Source organism: Emydura macquarii, unplaced genomic scaffold (assembly GCF_026122565.2).
Source record: "Emydura macquarii macquarii isolate MOO-44397 ecotype Brisbane River unplaced genomic scaffold, CSIRO-AGI_Emac_v2 contig_1027, whole genome shotgun sequence".
Lineage (NCBI taxonomy): Eukaryota > Metazoa > Chordata > Testudines > Chelidae > Emydura > Emydura macquarii.
In genome coordinates this window covers 16,819,314-16,842,393 of record NW_027131164.1, presented here as the reverse complement: position 1 = coordinate 16,842,393, position 23,080 = coordinate 16,819,314, and positions in this window count along the sequence as shown.

The window sequence follows — 23,080 nt, the reverse complement described above, 5'->3', positions numbered from 1 at the left end:
AACAATTTATAATTGGGCCAAGAGACTGATGTCATGACTTTAATCACCCCAACACATGCTATAACAACAGAAAATACAGCCTGTCATATCTGATTGATATTATAAATGGAACTTATAATTAAAAACAGGGAAAGCTGTTAAACCAATGCATTTAGTAGGCATTACCATTAGTGATGGGTGGAGGTTTTGTTGATTCAGTGAAGATTAAGAATTCATAAATTCAGATGCTTGGGGGAATTAGATGGCTTAGGGACTGGGTGTTTTTGGAGCCTTTCATATCTAGTTCATTTGTTCAAATCCAGCCAATGTACAATGTCTCAAAGGGCTCTGATAGCTATTTAGTGGACTATGTGAAATTACTTGATGAGTCAAGTTGCTATAGGATGTTTGTCCAATTAAAGAACAATTCCAATCTTCACTCTAATTTGCACTTTTGTTGGCAATCTTAGCAGAGAGATGAAAGACTGATAAAGTATGAAGAAGGCTCTGCCATCTCATGTTTAAGATGATTCTTGGCTAAAGCCAATATGGGGGAAAGCACACTGCTGCTCCTTGTACATGTACTATGTCAAATTGGGAACTATTGGGCCAGATCCTCAGTTGATGTAATTTGATGTAGCTGCATTGACTTCAGTGGAACTATACTGATTTATGTCATCTGAGGATCTAGTCCTTGTCTCTAGGACTGCAAATGCAGCAACATCAATGAGAACAGAATTAAATGAAAATCTCGTTTCGCCTCTCGGCTCACCCCCTCCCCCCAAAAAAAGTTTAGAATCTTATCTTAGCCTTGCTTGAACTATCCAAATCTCCTGAGTCTGCAAAATTAGGCTGGAAATCACACTCCCTGCTAGCAGATGAGCTAGAAATGCCAAAGAAAGAGTTTTTCCAGTGTGTTGTTCCTACTGAGAAAGAGGGCATCAAATGTTGAGTGAAAATGAAAAATGAACTTTTGGGGAAAAGAAAACAAAACTTTTAAGAATCTCGGGTTTTGTTTTTGTTTAAAGCTTTTGGTTCAGGTTTGGTTTGCACTCTTGGAGAAGATTCAGTGTCCCCCCACCACAAATCTATTATCTTATCCCTAACAACTGACCTGGGCAGTTAATTAGACATGGGCACTCTATGTCTGACATGGGCACTTTACTTAGAAAGTTTCATTTGTGTCCATGGTACTAAAGCCATAGAGAATAAAGTTATTTAGTATCAGTCATACTCAGGGTGTCTCAAAGAGTGGTGCAAGCAATGAATTAGATATTAGATCATTGACTTTGCAGGAAAACATAGGAGCTTTAAATTCTCCATAGCTCATATGCCACCCTGTTGGTTAGACTCTGTTATATTTAGGGCTCAATTCTGCAACCATTACCATATTGAGAGCTACTTATTCATGTAAGTGAGCCTATTTAAGTTTATTTACTACTCCCAATGTTTCAGATTTGGGTCCTTAGAGAGGGACTGTATTCCATACTGAGATAGCACTACTACAAAACCATAATCAGATACAATATAATTTGTAAAGGTATTGTATACTTCTGCTGTCTTGCTTATTCATTTAAATAGATGTATTCAAAACATATGCATGCAGAGCTCTGGTTGCATATAAAACTCCATAAAGTATACATATTAGAACAATAGCCAAAACCTTTGGTTTTCTCAAAATTTAAAACTTGATCACATGTTTTGCATAGCAAAGAATGTCTAAGAGTGAAATTAAATTGTGACAAATAAGACACTATGAGTTGACACAGTGAGGAGAACATGTAGATGGCCTCAGATCAGTGGGAGCAGTTTGCATCTGGTACTGGCACAGTGACAACCTTATTCTCCTTTTTAGTATTTGCTAAGTTCACGTCTAGTTTTCATTTGGCTTATAGTGCCAAGACTGGCCAATTGTGAGTCTCCAATGTCATCTACATGTTTGTGGATCAATTGTATATTTCCATCTAGCTACAGTTGGATCTTTTATCTCTGTACAAAAGGACAATGCAACAAAACATGCCTAAAGTTTCAAAAATCATCTATTGTACCTTGATATTTTTCAAATTTGCTGGAGGAAAGTCTACTGGATTCTGCACATCTTTAAATCCAATAATATGTTGCACAGTTTTAATGGCATTTTCCCCTGTTGTTTGAGAAGGTAAGAAGGTTTGAGATAAATTGACTTTTAGATTGATCCCTAGCGTGATATTTGCACCCTGGGTAATGCTGCCTTGCAAATGAGGAATTAAACAGAGTGCAATGTTCCTTAGTGTTCTATTGAAATCATAAAAGGAAGAAAATCAATGTTAGTCAGAAGGAAAGAAGATATAGTTAGAAATATTAATAAATAATAATGTATGTAATGGCATGAATGGACACTGCACTCTTCAGTAAAGGTTGGTGCCAAATAGATCCCTACCCCAGAGTGCTAACAATCAGAACGGACAAGACAGAAAACATATAGAGTGCGGAGAAGCCATTCGAGGTTGACATTGCATGTATGGCCTTTCAACTACTGTTGACACCGTGACCTGTTTTGCTAAATTTGGAATTTTATCCTGGTTCTCTGTTACTGTTTTGAACTCGTTCAGATCTTTTGTGTCTCCCCTAGAGTTATACACTACAGAAATTTAGGGGCTACTGTAATTTCTTTAGCTACTATAAGCTGTAACTATTATATCTCATAGGGTGAATATAAATTAGAGACTTCAAAAACCCACAGACATGTGCCAAATTTGACAATTTGCAATGGCTAGTTAGCCTGGTAAACAAGCTACAGGTAATTGTACTCTTTGGATATGTGACTTTTAACCTCCTCTCTTTGAGTCGTGACTGTTCGCAGGGGGGGCAAGGTCTATATTAAAGACCTACACTATTTTTTTAAAAAGTGTTCTTCCATAAGAACATAAGAAAAAGAGGAGCTATTGTTCAGCAAGCTAAACATTTTTTAATACATTTTCATGTTCTACTTGTGATCTGAATGGCTAAATTCAGCACTCATCCTTATGCCACAGTCAGTGTAAATATGCAATAATTACTTCAGTGGTTTGCACTTCGTGCCTTATTCCTGACTAATATAGGACACAATATCTGCTATATTTAAGAAATCTGAGTTTGGATCCTGACAGTGACTTGCTGGTGACAAATATATACCAGAGAAAAGCTGAGTTATTTGTGGTGTACAAGAAATGACAAGTTTATTTTTTAATCAAATTTTAAAAAACAGGCAGAATAATGCACAGTGGGATATTGGAGTAAATTGTCAAACCAACATATTTTATTTTAAATAGTTCTGGTTGGATAGTTACATTGATTATTGTAGTTTAAATGGAGTTGCTAAAATGAGCTGATGTGCATTTTCAGTCAAATCCTTAATGCACGTTCCTTCGTGCTACTTCATTCAGAGGTTTGGTTCTGATGGATGGGAAAGGGAATATTGTACATGTAGACATCTTGCTGGAATGGCAAGAAAATGGACCAAGTAGGTAAGAAGCTTCTTTACCATGCAGATGAATTCCAGTGAGGAGATAGAATCTAGGGGGAAACTGGGCTGAATCCTAAAAGTATTATGCCAGCTCCTGATTGTTACCTCATACTTCTTTTCTGCATATTGCCTGCATTAGAGCAAGAACCCTGAGTGAACATATGGAGTTGTTTGAAATTTTCACCGAAGTTAATACATCAAAAGAATTTCCAAGTTGCCCACACTGCTGCAACAGAACAAGGAAAATGGCTGAGATAGATTTTGAAATGTTTCTGATTAAAAGAAGCATTTAAAGGATACATTTTTTCAGTTAAAACTAAAGAACATTTAGAGGGCATGCTTTGAGTATTTTTGTAGAAGTGAAACATACAAAACTATGCCAACAACCTCATCAAAATCCTTGAGCCTTTGTTCATTAACCCCTTCCTAAAGGGGCTTTCTTTACTCCTATGCTACACTGCTTAGTATACCTAGTCATTTAAGATTACATTTTCAAAGTGAGTGTGAATGTACAGGCATGCACAAATTAATTACAGAAATCCCTGCTGCAGGTGTGCAGGCAGGAACTGTGAGTGTGCAAAGGTACGGGTGCATGCACATATAAGCATGTGTTGGGGAAGGACATTCTCCCTCCTACGGCTTGTGAATGCTGCTCTGGCTGTGTTCAGGTGCTGTAAAAATCCTGGAGCTGGTAAAGGGAGAATTCCTCTGGTACAGGCATTGCACAGGGCACCCCCAGTCTGTCCTATGGTGCAGCCTCTCCCCCTGCCCAAGCCCTGGAATAGGGAACATGACAAGGACTGGAGGACATAGATGCACAGCCATATGGGCATTCTCAGGGTTGCCACTGTTTAAGTTATACTGAGGGTCCCCAGACTCTTCTTCTCCTTGGGCTACAAGTTTAGTGCTGCACCTCCCAGACGCATAGCACAGAATCTCAGCTTGGGTGTTTTGTGTATGAGAGTGCATGCACACTTAAAAATATTCAGTGCTGTATTGGCCTGAATCTCATTGCCAAACTAACCACATCTGCTAAATGTATGTTTGTTTTAGTAAATGCATCCCATGTTTTGAGACCTTAAAGAAATTAAAACGTCTAATAACAATTAATGTATAATATACAAAACTGCCTATATCAACTTTTCACTGCCTATATAACTGCAATTTCTGCATGTAAGTATAGCATGGATGTAGACTATAATATAACTTCTTCTTCTAATTGTCCCTCCATCCCTGACAGTAAACAGACGATGTACAGCTGCACGTCTACAACGTTAACAAATCAGGACCTGTGGGGAAAAAAATGGAGGGAAGAACATTCTTTCACCAATGTGGTGTTGGAGAATCCCTCTTGACAGCTCCATCCCTCTCTCTCACTTTGGGATCTCCAGCTTGAGCAGTTGCTGGTGGCTTTAACTGTGGCAGTATGGACCAAGAGATTTGATCTCTTGGGTAACAGGGATCCACATTATATAGGGGTTTAAAGATCAAACCCAACAACTTGAACCCCCTGGGCACCCAAAAACAGACACTATAGTGCTCAGAGCCCTAATGTTATGCTCACAGAGATGTTGTAGTCTGAATTTAATATCTGTAAAATGTTATATAAATCTAATTATTGCTACATGGGACAATATCTGAAGTGCACTCTGTCCCACATATAGTATTCAATATATATGACTCCACCTAAGCAGTTGATACAATTTTAATTAGTTGTTTTAAGTCTTTTTAAGGGTAGATTACCAAATTAAGGTAGATAAGACTTAGTGTGTGTGTGTGTGTGTGTGTGTTTGGATAAGCAAAATTATAGTGTTTTTACATTTGCAATTACATATCTAAATTGAATCCTGAGATGGTCACCTATCTTTGGTCTGGTCTACCAGAAAACCCTCCTAGTGTAGAGACATCTTACTCCAGCAACAGATTGTTTTGCTAATATAGCTTATAACATTTACCTAAACAAAATAAGCTATACTGCCAAAAGCACGCTTTTCCTTGTCTAACTGTGTCTACACCAGGGCTTTTCCCGGTGAAGCTAAGTCAGTTAGGGGTATGGTTTTTTCACACTCATAATGACATATCTATACTAGCAAAATTTTTAAGATTAGACCAGTCCTGTAATTTAATAGTTCAAAGTTCACACAAAAAGTCAAAACAGTACCATTCTTTTATTAATTAGGGTATCTTTCTTATAAATATTTTCTTTGAAAACTATCACAATTACATCACTGATATAAAAGATGTTCTTGGGTGGAAAATATAGAGGTAGGAGGCAGAAAGACAGCTTTATTGTGAATTTAGCCAATAAACATGTGAAACAATCAATGGCAAAAGTCAAAGGTTACTATATTTGCCTTTAAGGTCAAAGCAGGAATGAAACTACTATAGAAGTATCCAGAGTTGAGAAGAAAAATATTTATTAACACTGAAGGAAAGTCTGAACTGATTACAAGGCTTCCAATAGGATTCTAGGTTCCTCTTTCAAATAAAATACAATCAATATCATCCATCAGAGCAGTCCTATATATTAGATTTTTTTTTATTTAGGAGGTCTTTGCAGAGTTCAATTTGTGTTATTGGCTTCACTTTGATATACCAGGGACAGAGTCTGCTAGAGCTATATAAATACTGCGTATTCCTTCCTGCATTAGTGCTCTTCCTCCAACCCAAGAGAGTAATCTATAGTAAAATAAATAGATAAAAATAACTTAATTTTATCTAAACTATAGTTCAGGGAAGCAGGTAGAAAAGTATTAGTTTTAGCCCATCTCTAGTGATAATGCTGAGAGCAATGCATAGTCAATGATGTGATGCTTACTGAGAGGGAAGGCTGAGGTACTGAACTTTAAAAATTGATTACTGTATATTTGTACTTTCACAGTGTATTACTTTTCATAAAGTTTCATGAGGACATTTAGGATGTTATTAAACGTAACCCCATTAACAGTGTAATTACACTTTTTAATAAAATATTGCAATTATGTAAATATATGTGCACTAATTACTCAATTAGACCTACAGTAATTATGTTATCTACATAGACAATTATCATAGACAATTACATAAAAACAAAGTTACACAATACAAATTACATTAAAAAAATTACAGTTGTAAAAACAAAAAGTATGGAAGAGCACAGTTAAAGCTTAGGTGAGATCTTCAGCTCGTATAAACTACTGCCATACCACTGGAACACCCTCTTATCCATGTCTTTGCTCAGTGTCCTCAATTCTATTCACAATTGTAGCAGCCAGGGACGCCCTAATCATCCCTCTTTTTACCCAAGCCCTTGTTCCGTCAGTAGGTAGGAAAATGACGTCGGAAGAGATAATGTGACTCTGTACTTCCCAAGGATCCTCCTGTGACGTGGGAGTCCTACTGGGGCCAGTCATGCTGACTTTAGGGAAACCTTAATAAAATGAAGAATCAGGCCTATATGTCTACTTTTGAACTTTTATGAGACTTACCGAGTGTACAAAAAAGTCAATGTACCTTACAGTTAATTTTGTAACCAAACTTTGTGTTCAGCAGAACAGAAACAAAAATTGCATTAATGTTGGGAACTTGGATGGGTCTAGAAGAGCATTTGCATGAGTGAAATTATCTTATCTACTCAGATTCAGTGGAATTAGGGTGCACATATTAACCACTAGTGGGTGGGGAAGATCTCAACGGCCAAACCAAATTACTTTGGCAGTGACGTTTATTTTGCTCATTCACAGACATGATGTACTGCTTCTTTAATTGCCTGTGCTACAGTATCTTTTAGAAACAGAATATACCAAGTTTGTTTCTAAGTATATACTGAGGCATCGGCTTGACTTCTTTACTCTTCACATGTAAGAATTAGACTGTCTCATGAACACTGATCATAAAGAGCTGTATGCCTTACCAGATTGCCTACATGAAGCATGAGATAGGAGCCTTGATTTATATAGATATACACTTTATTTAACTAAATGAAGGAGTGTGTTGTTTGTTTTTGATCTATTACCACAGAAAAAATCTTTGCAGTAATATATCTTGTTTCCCAAGGAGTTGTGACATGTAGACAACAGTAGTTGAAGTCATTTGCTCAGCTTCAAAAGCTCTAATTTATCAAGCAGAATATATAGGAAGAAATTAGCTTAATGCAGTTAATGCACTAAACTGGAAGCTACCCTCCATTCAAACCTCCTTTCACTATGGGCATAGACAACAGTTACTCACAGGTATAGATTTACAATATTTGGAAGTATCAGCAATATTCGCAACTATAATCTATCATTTTTATGGAAAAAGATGTATTGACCTATTCCTGGGGAGCTTTCCTAGTTATGGTACTTAGCAATTAGCACATCAATTAGAAGAATTTTCTTCAGAAATATGGTCCCAATTCACATAGCAGCAATGCTGGTAAAGAATTACTGGTAAAGAAACACTGCCTAGTCATAAAATGCTTTTCACTGCTTATTAAACACTGGAGCAGAGTATCATTTTTACTTCCAGTAAGCAATCATTTATGTGGAGTGTTATTTAAAGGAAATAATGCAGTTTATTATCTTTCATTCTGTGGAACGTTTTTACAGCAAAAATGAAGGGGAGAGGAGATCATCTAGCTGTGTGGAATCATCCAAATACAATACAGTTATTGTTGCAGATCATCTTTCAGGCAAAGTATATTAATATTTTGAGAGCGTGGCAGAAGAGAGAACAAATTACAGAATTTGGTAAAACAATGATTATATAAGCAGAAATAGCATCATATATGGAAATTAGCATAGAACAGAAGAGTGTCTCTTGCTGATTAGTTTTAATGAGAAAAAATATGGTAATGGGGGAGGGAAAGGTGAGTGGAGTTTAGTGTCAATTATAGGTAAAGTGCACAGTGCATTTGTCATGTGATAAGATTCTATTCTATGCTAGTTAGTTTCTTGTACTGTGCCCATCTCCATGGCATCTGAGAGCAACTGTTTCAGTGGCTTAGAGGAACACATGACTAGAGTCACAAAAAGATTTAAGCACCTAACTGCCACTATAGTGCCTATATCCCAGAATCAGGCCCCACTGGGATTCACAAAACCCCTGCTCAAATGCTGCCAATTGCTGTATGTGCCTAAACTTGGTTGGCACCTAAATTTTTGCAGTTAGTTTCCTAGGCACCTGTTTCCCTGTTTCTGGGCATGCGCACTGCCACTCTGCTCTAGGCATCTAGAAATCTTAGCCTCTGGACGATACATAAATTGGGTGAAGATAGGCATTCCTCCAGCTAACTCACCTGCAGGGACTTATCTGGTAAGCTGGCTGAGAGCTTGCCTATTGGATCAGGCTCCTGTAGGTGAGCTCACATAAAACAGCTGGAGGTTTATAACTTTTTTAGCCAGTGGTGAGGGTAATCCTCTGAGACAGAGAATACTCTTGGTTTAAGTCCCCCCTCCAGCTGAGGGAGGGAAGGGATATGAACACCCCTTGCCTTGGCAAGTCTCATTGGCTACCTTAGACAAGGAGCTGCATAGCATGCTGGCATTTGTGAATCCCATTTTGAAGTGCCTATTTCTCCCCATTCATTATATAGGAAGCCTGAATACCTAACTCAAGCTTTGTGAATCCCAGTGATTTTTCCTAGGTGCCTATATTCCTTTGGGAATCTAGCCCATAGAATTCCAGAAAAATAGGATAGTGAGTGAATGAGCAAAGCCCAATTACAGACAGAGATGAGAAAGATTTGGAGAAGAGGCCAGGTTAGAGGAGCAAGGTAACTACAAGTTGTTATAAGGTCAGTCAGGAAGCGTGGAGCAAGTTGCAGAGGAAAAATTAAACTGACTAAGAAACTAATCAAGGATCATGAGGATTACTGACCATATATAAACTTCTGTGGGAACTTTATGAAATTCAAAACTCCTTTGCAGAATTTTGTATGAAATGGTTTACCATTTTCTTTCAAACAATTCTGTATCCTCTTAACTTCACTTTGATTTATAATTTTGTACTGGTAAATGTCACCTAAATTATAATGTTTACTAAATGGATGTTTTTATGTAGGTAATTTGTAAAAACACTTTATTAACCTTTTTAGTTCATAAATACACTAGTTTTTGCTTGAAAATTGGCGCTTTTTATCAGGAAATATTCCATACATTAGTTCTAAAACCTCCTTGTAGAAATGTGCTTTATAATGTGTCAGCAATGCTCTGCTTTGTATTCCCAGATCCTGCTCATCAGAATTGCTGATCTGGAGACAGCCACAGCTGTAGTGTGTATGGGATTTCCCCCATAAACCAGCACTATCCTTTCCTAAGTACTGCTTCAATGAAGAATCTTTGTAACATGTCTCTAGCACTATCTCCATTACTGAAACAGAAAAGTATCTGCTCTTCCAGATTACTTTTGAAAACTGATTGGGATTTTAAAAATAATGGCAGAGCTAACTAATGCGAGATTACAGTATAAACCCTACAGAAGTACTTAAGATATCTGCACTAGTACTAAATGTATTCATCACAATTAAATATCACAACATTAAATACTAGAGAAAATATTAATGATTAAAATATTACTTTTTGAGGCTTGCCAAAAAGTGGGGTTTCTACATGAACCAGTCTGGCAAAATCATTTTTTTAATTGCTATATTACATTGAAAAGCTGCTAGAGGAAAAAATGACCATAGGTTTTATACCATAATTTGTAGTATATCTACAAAACTGTTTTCCACCTTGTGTATAGAATGTTGCATGTTGCAGAGCTGTCGGGAATGCTTGTAACTTATCTGTACATAGACATCTTCTCTTTCTCTAATCTTATTTATATCAATGTGATTTTCTTATGTGAAACCCACAGCTTCAATTAGATAAAAGTGCCATCTTGTTTGCAAGTCACTTGAAGGGTCAGAAACACTCAGCTACATTTCGTGCATCTCTTAACTAAACTACATAGTTTGATAAATTACCTATAACCATCTTAAGCAGGTGCCACCTTAAACTCAGAGGGCAGCTGGCCCTTTGCATCATGATTCACCAGTGCTGACATTCTCTCATTGCTCAAGTTACCTCTCCTGTCATGTTGACCCACTGCGTTCTCCCACTTCTAGCCTGCAGTTCTCCCTTCCACTGTTGTTTTCACTGAACAATCACCGTCTCTCCTTGATATGTCCCTGAAATATATCAGCTACCTCTATTTAATGCTTCGAGAGCAGCAACCAGCTTCTTCTGCATTGCTGCAATACATGCTCATTTATCTTCTTTCCTAGCTAGGATGTCCACAATGTATAGCAGACACAGAATCTCAAAGGACTCTGACCACTTCACATCTGCTGCCTTGCGTATCCAGCTTTCATGGTTATATGTAGGAATAGATCAAATCATCAGTGTTTATGCCAGCTTGACCTATATGATCAAGTGGCCAGCCTGCCCTTTTCTCTCGAAATGCCTTTTAAATGAATGCCTGCTGAATGTGGCATAGCCAACCTTATCCAGATGTTACTACAACTGTTGCCATCCTTATCCATAATGCAGGCCAGGCAGAGCATGCTCGCTTTCTTCCCCTCCCCCATCCTCTTTTTTCATTTTAAAAGAAGGGGCCCAATTTCTTCTCTCTTCTTCTCTCTATTGTTACTTGTAGCCTGCACTGGGAGAATAAAACCCAGGGTTTTAGTAATTAGGCAGGGATTTTTGCCTCTGTAAGGGTGCGAGGACTGGACTAAAATAGCTGGACTGGAATTCAAGTGCTCTGGCAGTTTAGCTTCATACATCTCATCCAGAGGAGAGACATATGAATTTTAAAGAGGCTCATTCAAGCATTTCCTTGAGTTTCGAAACTCCCTCAGTTTTGTTTTGAATATCAGATGTTAATAACCTCAACGTCTCAAAGAAAAACTTTGTCAACCCCATTGTATTTCACCTAGTTTTTGTACTGAAACCATATAAAGGTGAAAAATACTTGACTTTGATGCAAAACCATAAATCAGCCTAGACATGTCGAAATGGGAGCCTATGCTTATTTAAAAGGTTTGTGAACCTTAGCAAAGATTTAAATGACACAGTCTGAGTTGGAAGTAAGTGAGGCTTGTGTGATTTGGAGTTTTTGAAGCACATATTGCATGCAGCTCAAGGAACACTTGAAAAGTAAGACTAAGAGGAAAATGGAAAGATAAAATTAAGAAGTGTCAGTTTTCTCTCTCATGCTCCTTCAGTTTAAGCAGAGAAGTATATAAATAAAAAAATCTGTGTTTTAATTTACACGTGAAAAAGTAATTATTTAGTTTCTAAGGGGAAGATTTAAGGAGGATACTTTTACAATCAGGAGGAATAACTGGGTCACAGCCTTATGGCTTTTCTACACAGGGAAGTTATACTTGTAAAATTTAAGATGTGATTTTAAACCATTATAGTTATGCTGGTATAAACATCTGTGTACACAATCTTATTTTGATATAGGAGGGCCTTTTCTCAGTTTATCTTATGTTGCTTGGGAAAGGCTTTAAGCTACACTGAAAACAGTTACTCTTATACTGGAATGAGTGCCCATATGGGCAGGTTATATTGCTATAACAATAACAGTTTAACTATATCAGTAAAAAAATACAGTATAACTATGTAGGCAAGCCTTAGATAGCAGGAATTTCCTTGTCCCTTTTAAAAGCCTATTTGTCCTTCAAACCTCTCTGTGGAACTTTGTAGTGTGTGACATAATGGCCATGCTGTGTCAGACCAATAGTCCATCTAGCCCGGTATTCTGTTTTCCAACAGTGCCCGGTGCCAGATGTTTCAGAGGGAATGACCAGAACAGAGAAATTATCAATTATCAACAGATCCATCCTCTGTTGTTCAGTCCCAGCTTCTAGCATTCAGAAGTTTTCGGACACCCAGAGCATGGGGTTGTGTCCCTGACCATCTTTGCTAATAGCCATTGATGGACCTATCCTATGGAAACTTACCTAATTCTTTTTTGAATCTAATTATACTTTTGGCCTTCACAACATCCCCTGGAAATGTGTTCTACAGGTTGACAGTGAATTGTGCAAAGAAGTACTTATGTTTGTTTTAAACCAGCCACCTATTAATTTCATTGGGTGACCCCTGGTTCTGGTGTTATGTGAAGGGACAAATAACACTTTCTCCACATCATTCATGACTTTATGGACTTCTCTCAGATCTGCCCTAGCCGTCTTTTTTCTAAATTTAGGAGTCCTAGTCTTTTTAATCTCTCCTAATACGGAAGCTGTTCCATCCCCCTATTCATTTTTGTTGCCCTTCTCTGTACTTTTTCCAATTCTTTTTCTAACACAGCAAGGTGTGTGCAGTGTGGGTGTCCCTCTGTTTGTAGGCGCCTAGAGTATTATTTCCATTAATATGCCACCCGGTACCTCGTCGGTTAATCCAGACATCAATTAAAATACATTCTGTTTAGATTTATGCAGTACATAAAAAGCAGCTATCCAGGACTCTAAACTACTTACATACAGAAAAAGTACTTGAACTCATATAAAGTAAACCCAGCAGCCTCCCCAAAACTAGGGAAGGAGGAACAACAAAAGGCTCACGAGGAACCACAAAATCTAGCATTTGGCATACTCTTTCCTCCCAAAAGAGATGGACTATACCTCATACACTGAAGGTTAATAGATTTAGGCTATGTGGGACCAAGGAGAGAGGCACTGAAAGTGAATTCCAGAGTTCAGGACCCTCACTCAAAATGTCCTGCCCTGCTTTGTTTTAATCTGGGGTGGGGGAGCGGGCTCCTGCTCTTCTGTTGACTGCCACTATAACAATGTCATTTGGGGAGAAAGTGTATCCTTCAAAAAAGCAGCTCCACAACTACTTGGGATTTATAGGTGGAAAGCAGTATCTTAAATTTAACTCTCTCTAACTTACAACATGTTGGCCTTGTTCCAAAGCCCACTTAAGTCACAGGAAAAAAAATCTCATTGACCTTGAGTAGAGGGTTAGTCTTTTAAACTTTTGTAAAAAACCTTGCGCATGAAACTCAATCAAGGATTTTATCACACCTTTACCATTAATTTCTTGATATCTTTTAATATTTTTACCATAGAGCTGTTTGGAAAATGGCTTTTATCCCTAACTACATTTGATTAAAACTTTTTGAAAATTGATTTAATCAAGATTTTTCATGGAAAAGGCTTTTGTTCAGATTAGAAATCTGTAATTTTTTATGTGGAAACTGAACATTTTTGCAACTTTTCAGTTTTTGCATTTTTTAGTTTTTCAACAAAAAGCTGTAATTTTTTGGAAAAGAAAATGCTTTCCGTAGAAAAAATATTTTAGTCTAAAATCCAATATTCTATCAACCATTCCTAGTTTATGCTCTTCCTTTGTGGTCTGTGAGCAAATATTCTACATTGTAGTTGTTTAAGGAGGTAACTTATAAAATAAATATAAGAAAGGCCCAACTCCTATTTATGCCTTTGAAAATCTCCTATTAACATGTTAATGACTGCTTTGCTAATTCTTAATGTTTCCTTCCTGATGTGTCAGCTAGCATAATATCTACTAAAACACTATTCAACTTGACTTCATATAGTAAATACAATTCATATCAGGCAATCAGCTGACCAAATATTTTAATGAGATGGGACAGCATTAAATTTTGTCAAAGACAGGGATAGTTTTAGTTGAGATGTGCTAATATACTATTCCAGAGTAGGAAGGATTGATTAATATATGTAAATAGAAAGTTTTTCATCTCTTTATGCATGATTTATAGGTATGCTACACTCTATAAGTCAATAACATAAATAAATGACTACCGTGAAAAGCAATCTATTTTCTGCTTTTTATAAAGGGTTTCTGCTTGTAAAGGGAACTGAATGCCATTCATTGATAAAAGAATGCCAAAAAGGAAAAGTAGCAGGGATTTGTTAGAAAGTTTACTGCAGCCTGGCAAAAAATGTGAGGGTAAATATAAGACTCTTAAATGTGTGTATGCTGACCTGAGACTTCACCATTACTTCTCAAATTGTGGATTGCCAGTTCGTGGATTGCCACTGTTTGTGGTACATTGGGTCCTTGTCAAGCTCATCTAAAACTCTTTGGTGCTAGTTATCCAGACTGCGTGATTTTAAAATGTCTAATTTTGGAAGCTGCTAGTTAACATCCTCTTGAGTTACTGTTTGTCTAAACTACAATTTAAAAAAAAAATTAAAAAAATTAAATGTTAAATTAATTTTAAAAATATCTAAAGTGTGTTAGAATGTATTAGCTAACACATTAACTAATATATTCTAAAAGTCTAGTGTAGGGTCCCCCCAAGCGTTAACTTGACCAGTTTAGCAGGTGATAAGGTATGTGCCACCTTCATTACACTGGACTTTTGGGTCTAACACACCATAAAATCCTTGTCTAGACAAAGCCTTAGGAGAAGATTGTCCCTGGATTGTGCTGTGCAGGGTGGGTAAAGCACACAAGGTGAGGGACGATCACATTTCCTGCACTCCAGGGGAACTGCCTCTTTTGTGACCTAGTCCAGTCAGGCATAAAGGAGTAGGAAAGAAGTGGAGTCATGCTCCTCCACCCTGCAGTCTGCTGAAGGATGGTGCACTTTAGGCACTATGGAGCTTGAGGTTGGTAAGCTTGTATTTCCCTGATGCAGAACCCTTTCCCAAGCATACCCAGGGGATTGTGCAACTCTCCCTTACCCCAGGGCAGGGCTATGTCTAACTGGCAACATCTAGCTCACTGTTTGAAGTGAGTTTTGGTACCCTAATTCCTCAGCTCAGCTCCAGACTATAAACTTCACTCACCCAATGAAAATTCTGTGCTATTTAAAATGTGTTGAAGCAGGGAAACTTAAAAAAAAAGTTGACATCTCCTTAAATCTCGTTATAAAAGATTTACAAAATAGTCTAAAACCAGATCTAATGTAGAGGAATGTAAGGAGTTAACAGACACCACATTCTTTCTTTGTGCAACTGTGTGCTACTGTTTGCACTCAGTGTCTGCTTAACACTTAACTCATCATTCACCTCCCTGACTCACTTTTTTTCAGCTATTTACTTTGATACAGCAATAATGGAGCCCTTTGTGCTGTTGATGTGCACTCACCCATGCACACCCAATCAACAGAGAATCTTTCTTTTTCAGAATTAGCTTCAATTAGCCCACTTAGAACCTTGGAATGAATGTCCTTCCTGACCTTCAGGCCAGGTTGTTTCTAGAAAATGATTTAACTAGATTGGACAGTAGACAGAGATGGCAGGTTTTGTTTACTGTCCAGCTGATGGATGTATCCTATAGTCATTAAAGAAAAGCAGTACTAATTGGTGACTCACAGCCCATAGAAACAGCAAACAAACACCACATATTTATTTGTTCTCTCCCTCCCCCACCCCCAACAGTCTTTAAATTAAAAAGTATCTGGGTGAATTTCTCTAATGCTACCAAGACAATTTCCATTTCTATCTTAGCAATACTACATCTGCTAATAACACTTATTGTTGTGAATATTAAACTGGTCCTATCTGTTTTATTTCCAGTTTTACGGTAAGCTCTAAACCTTTCCAAATTTTTTTAAAAAAAGATGCAGAAGATATTACTTAGAGGTTTTGATATTTTCACAAAGGATTATCATGTAAATGGTAGTAAGTAAATGGACTAAAATATACTTTAAATACTGTATTTATCTACTTTTCATACATAAACAATTTAAATTTTAATTTAAACAATCGTCAAAACACCTTTTTTAGGTGTGGAAAAAGCAGTGTTATGAATGAGGCAGTAGAAATAATGGAAGATCATTTTCTGAACTGCCTGAGAGTTTCTGCACTGAAAGAGTTAAAGAGTTTGTCTGTGTGTGCGTGCGTGTGTTTCCTTCATTCCCATAAGTAACTGATGATGTATTTCAAATGTTAATCTTGGAAAAAATGTTCTCCTTTGCCAAACTATTTTTAGAAAGATTAATTAAAAATTCACTCGGTAGGTTGAAAAGAAAGTTAAGAGACAGATAGCCTCTTATGTTCTGTTTTTAATTTTCATCAAAATCTGCCTTGTACTATATATCATCATAGAGTAAAAGACTAATATTATAGCAGTGCTGAAGAGTCATGTTTATGACTCAACATGCATTCAGACTGGGGGATTATAGAAATGTATTTGGTATGTAGTCAATAATAAAAGAATTATAATGAAAGGAATGAATTCATCCACATAAGCATAAGACCAATAGTCCATCTAGCCCAGTATCCTGTCTTCTGACAGTAGCCAATGTCAGGTGCTTCAGAAGGAATGAATATAACATTAAGTGATCCATCCCGACACCCATTCCCAGCTTCTGGCAAACAGCAATCTCTTTCCATCCTAGCTAATAGCTATTGATGGACCTAGCCTCCATGAACTTACTAGTTCTTTTTTTTAAACACCGTTATAGTCTTGGCCTTCACAACATCCTCTGGCAAGGAGTTCCATAGGTTGACTGTGCATTGTGTGAAGAAATACTTCCTTTTGTTCATTTTAAAGCTGCTGCCTACTGATTTCATTTGTTGACCCCTAGTTCTTGTGTTATGAGGAGTAAATAATTTACTTATTTACTTTCTCCACACCTGTCATGATTTTGTAGACATCTAGCATGTTCCTCCTTAGTCATCTCTTTTCCAAGTTGAAAAGTCCCAGTTTTATTAATCTCTCCTATGGAAGCTTTTCCAGACCCCTAAACATTTTTGTTGCCCTTTTTCTGTACCTTTTCCAATTCCAATATATCTTTTTTTGAGATGGGGCAATCTGATCTGCATGCAATATTTAAGATGTGGGCATACCACGGATTTATAAAGAGTCAATACAATATTTTCCGTCTTTTTATCTATCCTTTACTAATGATTCCCAATATTCTGTTAGCTTTTTTGACTGCTGCTGTACATTGAATGGATGTTTTCAGACAACTATCCACAAGGACTCCATGATCTTTCTTAAGCCATAACAGCTAATTTATATCCCATTATTTTCTATGTATAGTTGTTTTCCAATGTTTGTTTTCCAATGTGTTTTATATGTATAGCTGTTTTCCAATGTGCATTACTTTCTATTTATCAACATTGAATTTCATCTGCCATTTTGTTGCCCACTCACCCAGTTTTGTGAGATCCCTTTTGTAACTCTTAACAGTCTGCTTTGGGCGTAAGTGTCTTGAGTAGTTTTGTATCATCTTCAAATTTTGCCACCTCACTGTTTACTCCTTTTTCCAGATCATTTATGAATAAGTTGAACAGCACTGGTTCCAGTGCAGGCCCCTGGAAGACGTCACTATTTATCTCTCTCCATTCTGAAAACTGACCATTTCTTCCTACCCTTTGTTTTCTGTGTTTTAACCAGTTACTGATCCAGGAGAGGAGATTCCCTCTTAACCCATGACTGCTTAATTTGCTTAAGAGCCGTAGGTGAGGTACCTTGTCAAAGGTTTTCTGAAAATCTAAGTATTCGATGTCCACTGGATCACCCTTGTACACATGCTTGTTGACCTGCTCCACTAGAATTCTAGTAGATTGGTGAGGCATAATTTCCCTTTACAAAAACTATGTTGACTCTTCCCCAACAAATGTATTCATCCATGTGTCTGATAATTCTGTTCTTTACTATAGTTTCAACCAATTTTCCTGATACTGAGGTTAGGCTTAGCAGCTTGTAACTGCCGTGTTTGTCACTGGAGCCTTTTTAAAAAATTGGTGGCACAATAGCTATCCTTCAGTCATATGGTACAGAAGCTGATTTAAATGATAGGTTACATACCACAGTTAGTAGTTCTACAATTTCACATTTAAGTTCCTTCAGAACTCTTGGGTGGATAGCATCTGATCCTAGTGATTTATTACTGTTTCATTTGTCAATTTGTTCCAAAACCTCCTCTAATGCCTCCTCAGTCTGGGACAGTTCCTTAGATTCGTCACCTAAAAAGAATGGATCAGGTTTGGGACTTTCCCTCATATCATCAGCCGTGAAGACCAATACAAAGAATAAATTTAGTTTCTCTGCAATAGCCTAATCTCCTTTAGCAAATCCAATATCTTGTAGTAAAGTAAACTCTGTATAGTAAAACAAGATCCTATACAGAGTTGTATCTCTATAACTTTCCCCATTCATTTAATATACATTTCACTGTAGGTTAACAGGAAAGATGCTGGTTTTGCATGACTTTATAAAATTTGCCAGACTGGATTAAACAAGTAAATCTGGTATCCCTTTTCCAACAGTCAACACCCGCTGCTTCAGAGGACACCACCATCATTTCAACATGCATGTGGAATAAGCTAAATTGTGGCTCTCTACATTGGCAGCAGTGGGAGTTTGCACTGTCCCAGTGGGAGCTCCCCTCCAGGAATGACCAACTCCCCTGACTCCTTTGCAGAGCCAATTGTCAGTAATGGATGGTGCTAGCTTGGCAACATCCTTGTAGTTGAAAAGTGTAAGTGTGATGGCCCCTATTTTCACCAACACACTGGGGATTGAATTGGGGCCTTCCAACCCTAAATGCATGAGGCTTTACCGCTTGAGCTAGAGAGTCAGTCTTTCAAACTGAGTGCAGTAACACCCCCTATCCTCTATGGATTTGGAACAGAGAGTGAAGAATAACTTTCTATGAAAACTAGGATACACAAGGACATCCATTGTGCCATGCTCCTTAACCTACTAATAATAGGACCCATGAAATAGTTTAACCTCAGATCCGGTGTAGAGGCATTTTAGGAGTTGACAGATATCACAGGGACTGGGCACTGTCAGACTTAATACATAAATCCAGCTGTGTAACATTAGACGAGTGGGTAGTGAGGAAAATACCTTCTTGTATCCTTCATGTGATCAACTTACACCTTGAAGTATGAGTTTTAAATGTCTATTGTGTTTGAAGGGCTACAGATGTTATTAGCACAATCTTCATTAGTGAATGTTCCACTCTGCTTGGCCTTTGATTGTTGAATATTATTGTGTATTCTTCCTCCCTGTTCTTCTAAATCAAAACCAAAATCAAATGCCCTTCAGATGATTTCCCAGCCTGGCTTGCCAATTTGTGTGATTCCTGAATCAAAGCCTGAATTTAAAAATGAGACAGACACTAAAATCATAGGCATTACTGGTCACTGTAAATAAGACAATTGGCCTGTTGGCAAAATCTCACATATGTGTGTTAGAATATTCTGAAGTCTCATTTCAGCAACCAATACACCATGTCTTGGAGCAGAAGCTATGTTGACCACATTTCCCCTAAATTGCCATCAGCCAAATTCTTGAGGGTGTAACACAAGCATCTGGCTACCCAGAAATACCCATTTGGTTCCCCAGCTTGGTACTGTTTGCTGCCATGGGAAGGAAACAAAGAGAAAAGAACTTGGAAAAAAATAAAAGAAAATGCATGACAGGAGAAAGTTCAGGGTGACAGATACTTATTTCTGTAACATGAGTGGATTTCTCTTACCTGGCATCATGTACCCTAGCTGTGAAATCTACAAATGTAATGTTTCACATGAAATGTCAGTGCCTGTACCTTAGGTTAATTAGAGAGAGTTTCACTGTACCTTTGAAGGGCTTTCATGGATATAATGGATCCTAAAAGGTATTTAGAGCTACCAATGACTAGTAATTTAGGAATTAAAATGCAGCTTCAACAAATGGCATACTACAGTGCTAACAAGATTAGCAAGTGTGAGCCAATTTTCATATGCAGAAACATGTGGAAAATAAATTCTAATCCACAAAATGTATGAAGGGTGTATTTATATTATAATGAAAAAGTGTATATATATCTGATTTCTCACAGCCCAGATTCTGCTGTCTTATTAGCACATTTTCATTCTGAATATAATTAAACCCTCTATTGGAGATGGTATATAAAGCAACTGATAGCATCCACTTGTCCCTTATGTTTAAGAAAGAAAGAAAAAGAAAGAACCCCATGCATATTTATTGGGCATATAATCATGACACTAAAACCAAAATTTGTTTTTACATTTCCCATGCAATAATTAGTTTTAGCAGGTCTGTTAATTCATAAAATGTTGTTTTCTTTGTTTCCAAATGCTAATAATCAGTGACTACTAAAGCTGTTGCTTCTTCAAATTTCCAGCAAGTCAGTTACAAACATAATGTATTCAATAGGCTTCACAGAAAATTAGACTACAGAGCATAGGCAGAGAGGGTGAAAACCCAAACCACACAGAGCATAGTAGTCAGACCTAGGAGAAAGCGTATTACAGACTTCATGCAAGACAAAGTGGTCTGATTTGCTGGACTAATCGCTAGGTCAGAAATTTGTAAGTGTAAACACTGAGGGAGGATTTTTGAGCTGTTCTATGGCAATGGAGATGGAAGAGAAGGACCTAAAGGGCTATATTCAGAAGATGAGCACTGCTGAGCAGGTGCATAAATATTAGAACAAGGATCAAAATAACTCCTGGAGAGAGAGGTCTATCATGGTGTTTCTGTGGGAACTGGATGTGGAGGACACTAAAAGAAAGCTAGTGGTATCCAAAAGGAAAAAAAAATTAGAGAGGGAGGATGGAATGTAAAAAGGTCTATATGGTACCATAGTTTTTCTATACAGGCTATTGAAGAACCACCAGCTTGTTAAACTCTTGTTGGCCATGCCTTCTGTTGGACTTTTGTGCTGCACATACAATAAGCATCTATTTATTAGAAAATGAATATTACTCCCTTGTTTTTAATAGATTAGACTACCAAAGTTTAGTCATGCCCAGAATATGTTCTTGGTCTGTGAACACTAGTGCTTTCCAGATGTCTGTCTGTCTAATTATTTTAAGATATTAAATGCTTTACTTCTTGACCTAAACTTTCACTCAGCCATTGCCTTTCCAGCAATTTAGGCTTTGTGCATACATTTTAGTATAAGTCAGATATGACCCAACATTCTCAATATGGAATGATAGTTCTCCCTTCATATATTCAAATGTATTTCCCATGGAATCAATAAGGGTTATATGGCAGTATCTGAGAGCACGAGTGCACCCTAGAGACCTAATGTAGTGTTTCTACATAATTAATGATGAGCAAGCCCCAGAAAGTTTGGAATTTGGTTTTGGTTTAGATAAACATCCACAGATTATGCTGCACTCAGAGGCTATGGTGATAAAATGGTATAAGAATCAAAATATAAGAGCATAGGTTCAGTTGCCTGTTCTCAGTTTACCTGATGCATCTGAATCTTTTGTCTGGAAATCTCTTAAGAATGGACTTCAGGATGCATATTTTAAATGATCTGACACATGCTATCCCTATTTATTGGAGCAACTCAAATCTGCAAAATTGTCACCTGAATTTTTGTATCTGCATTTTAATTAGGGATGCAAAAATTGAGATGCAAAATTTTGAGGCACTTGCAAAAGGGAGTCCAGTCTTCTGAAAATGTATGCATTTTTTTCCACACAAAATGTATGACAAATCTGCTTTCAATCCCAGCTGAAAGCCAAATGGTGGGGTGGGGGGAGGGGAAATTATCGGAACCATTTCAGACCTTTGAAAAATATTTGCTTCCAAACTTGTTTCAGAAATGGGTAAATGTTCACAGAATGGGTTTTTTATTTTTCATATCACCCTGGCATTATTGAAATAGACTTCTGAAACTTCAACCTTTAAGATTGCTTTTCAAAAGTTACCTTTTGAATTTTGTGAAAAGACATATTGAAACTAACCTGTGAAAAATCAGTAATTTTTCTGGAAAAAAAAATTTTTATTTAAACATTTCTTTTTTTTCTCCTTCCTCCTCTTCTTTCACTGTCTCACAATAACAAAAATTATGACCAGTCTACTTAATCATTTCCAGGATATAGAACTATATTACCCTATCTGTTTCTCCAGTGTGTTCACCGATTACTTATCAATCACTGTCTGACCTTCTGATTTTAAAAGACTCTCAATGAACTCCCAGTGTACCACTCTTAACTTCATATATAAACCTACATAGCTGACTGTTTACTGCACTCTCTTTATCTAAACTTCCTCTCCATTCCCGTCCAGTGATTCTCCATCTCAACATTTGACAGCTCTCACTGCCATTTGTGCTGTCCCCAGTACCTCCATGTTTTTCAATATCAATACCGTTTTCTCTTTAGCATTTGGCTGCATTTAAATTCTTTTATTAAGAGAGATATTTTAGTGTTTGTGGTATTGGGCACTATGCCTTTAAGGACTGAGGTTCCAAGTCAGAGAGTCTGGGTGGGGAGCTATGGAGCATTTGATATGCACAGCCGGTTGGAACCAGACACAGAATAAAGAAAGGCTCTTTTAAGCACTGAGTGTTCACTGAACACCATAGGGTATGTCTACACTGTAGCTAGGAGTGAGCCTCCCAGACTGGGTAGACAGACTTGCGCTAGCAGGGCTGGAGCTAGGGCGCTAAAAATAGAAATGTGGATGTTCCCATTCAAGCTGGAGCTGGGACTCTCAAGCCTAGGGGTTGGGTGGGCTTGAGAGCCTGAGCTTCCTCCCAAGCCGGAACACCCACATTTTTCTTTTTAGTATGCTAGCTTGAGTGCGTGAATGGAACTCTGTGGCCTGCAATGTGCAGGTCAGACTAGATGATCATAATGGTTCTTTGTGGCCTTAAAGTCTATGAATCTGTTTACCTAGGCTGGGAGACTCACTCCCAGCTGTAGAGTAGACAAATCCATGATGTTCATGAAAGGCACTA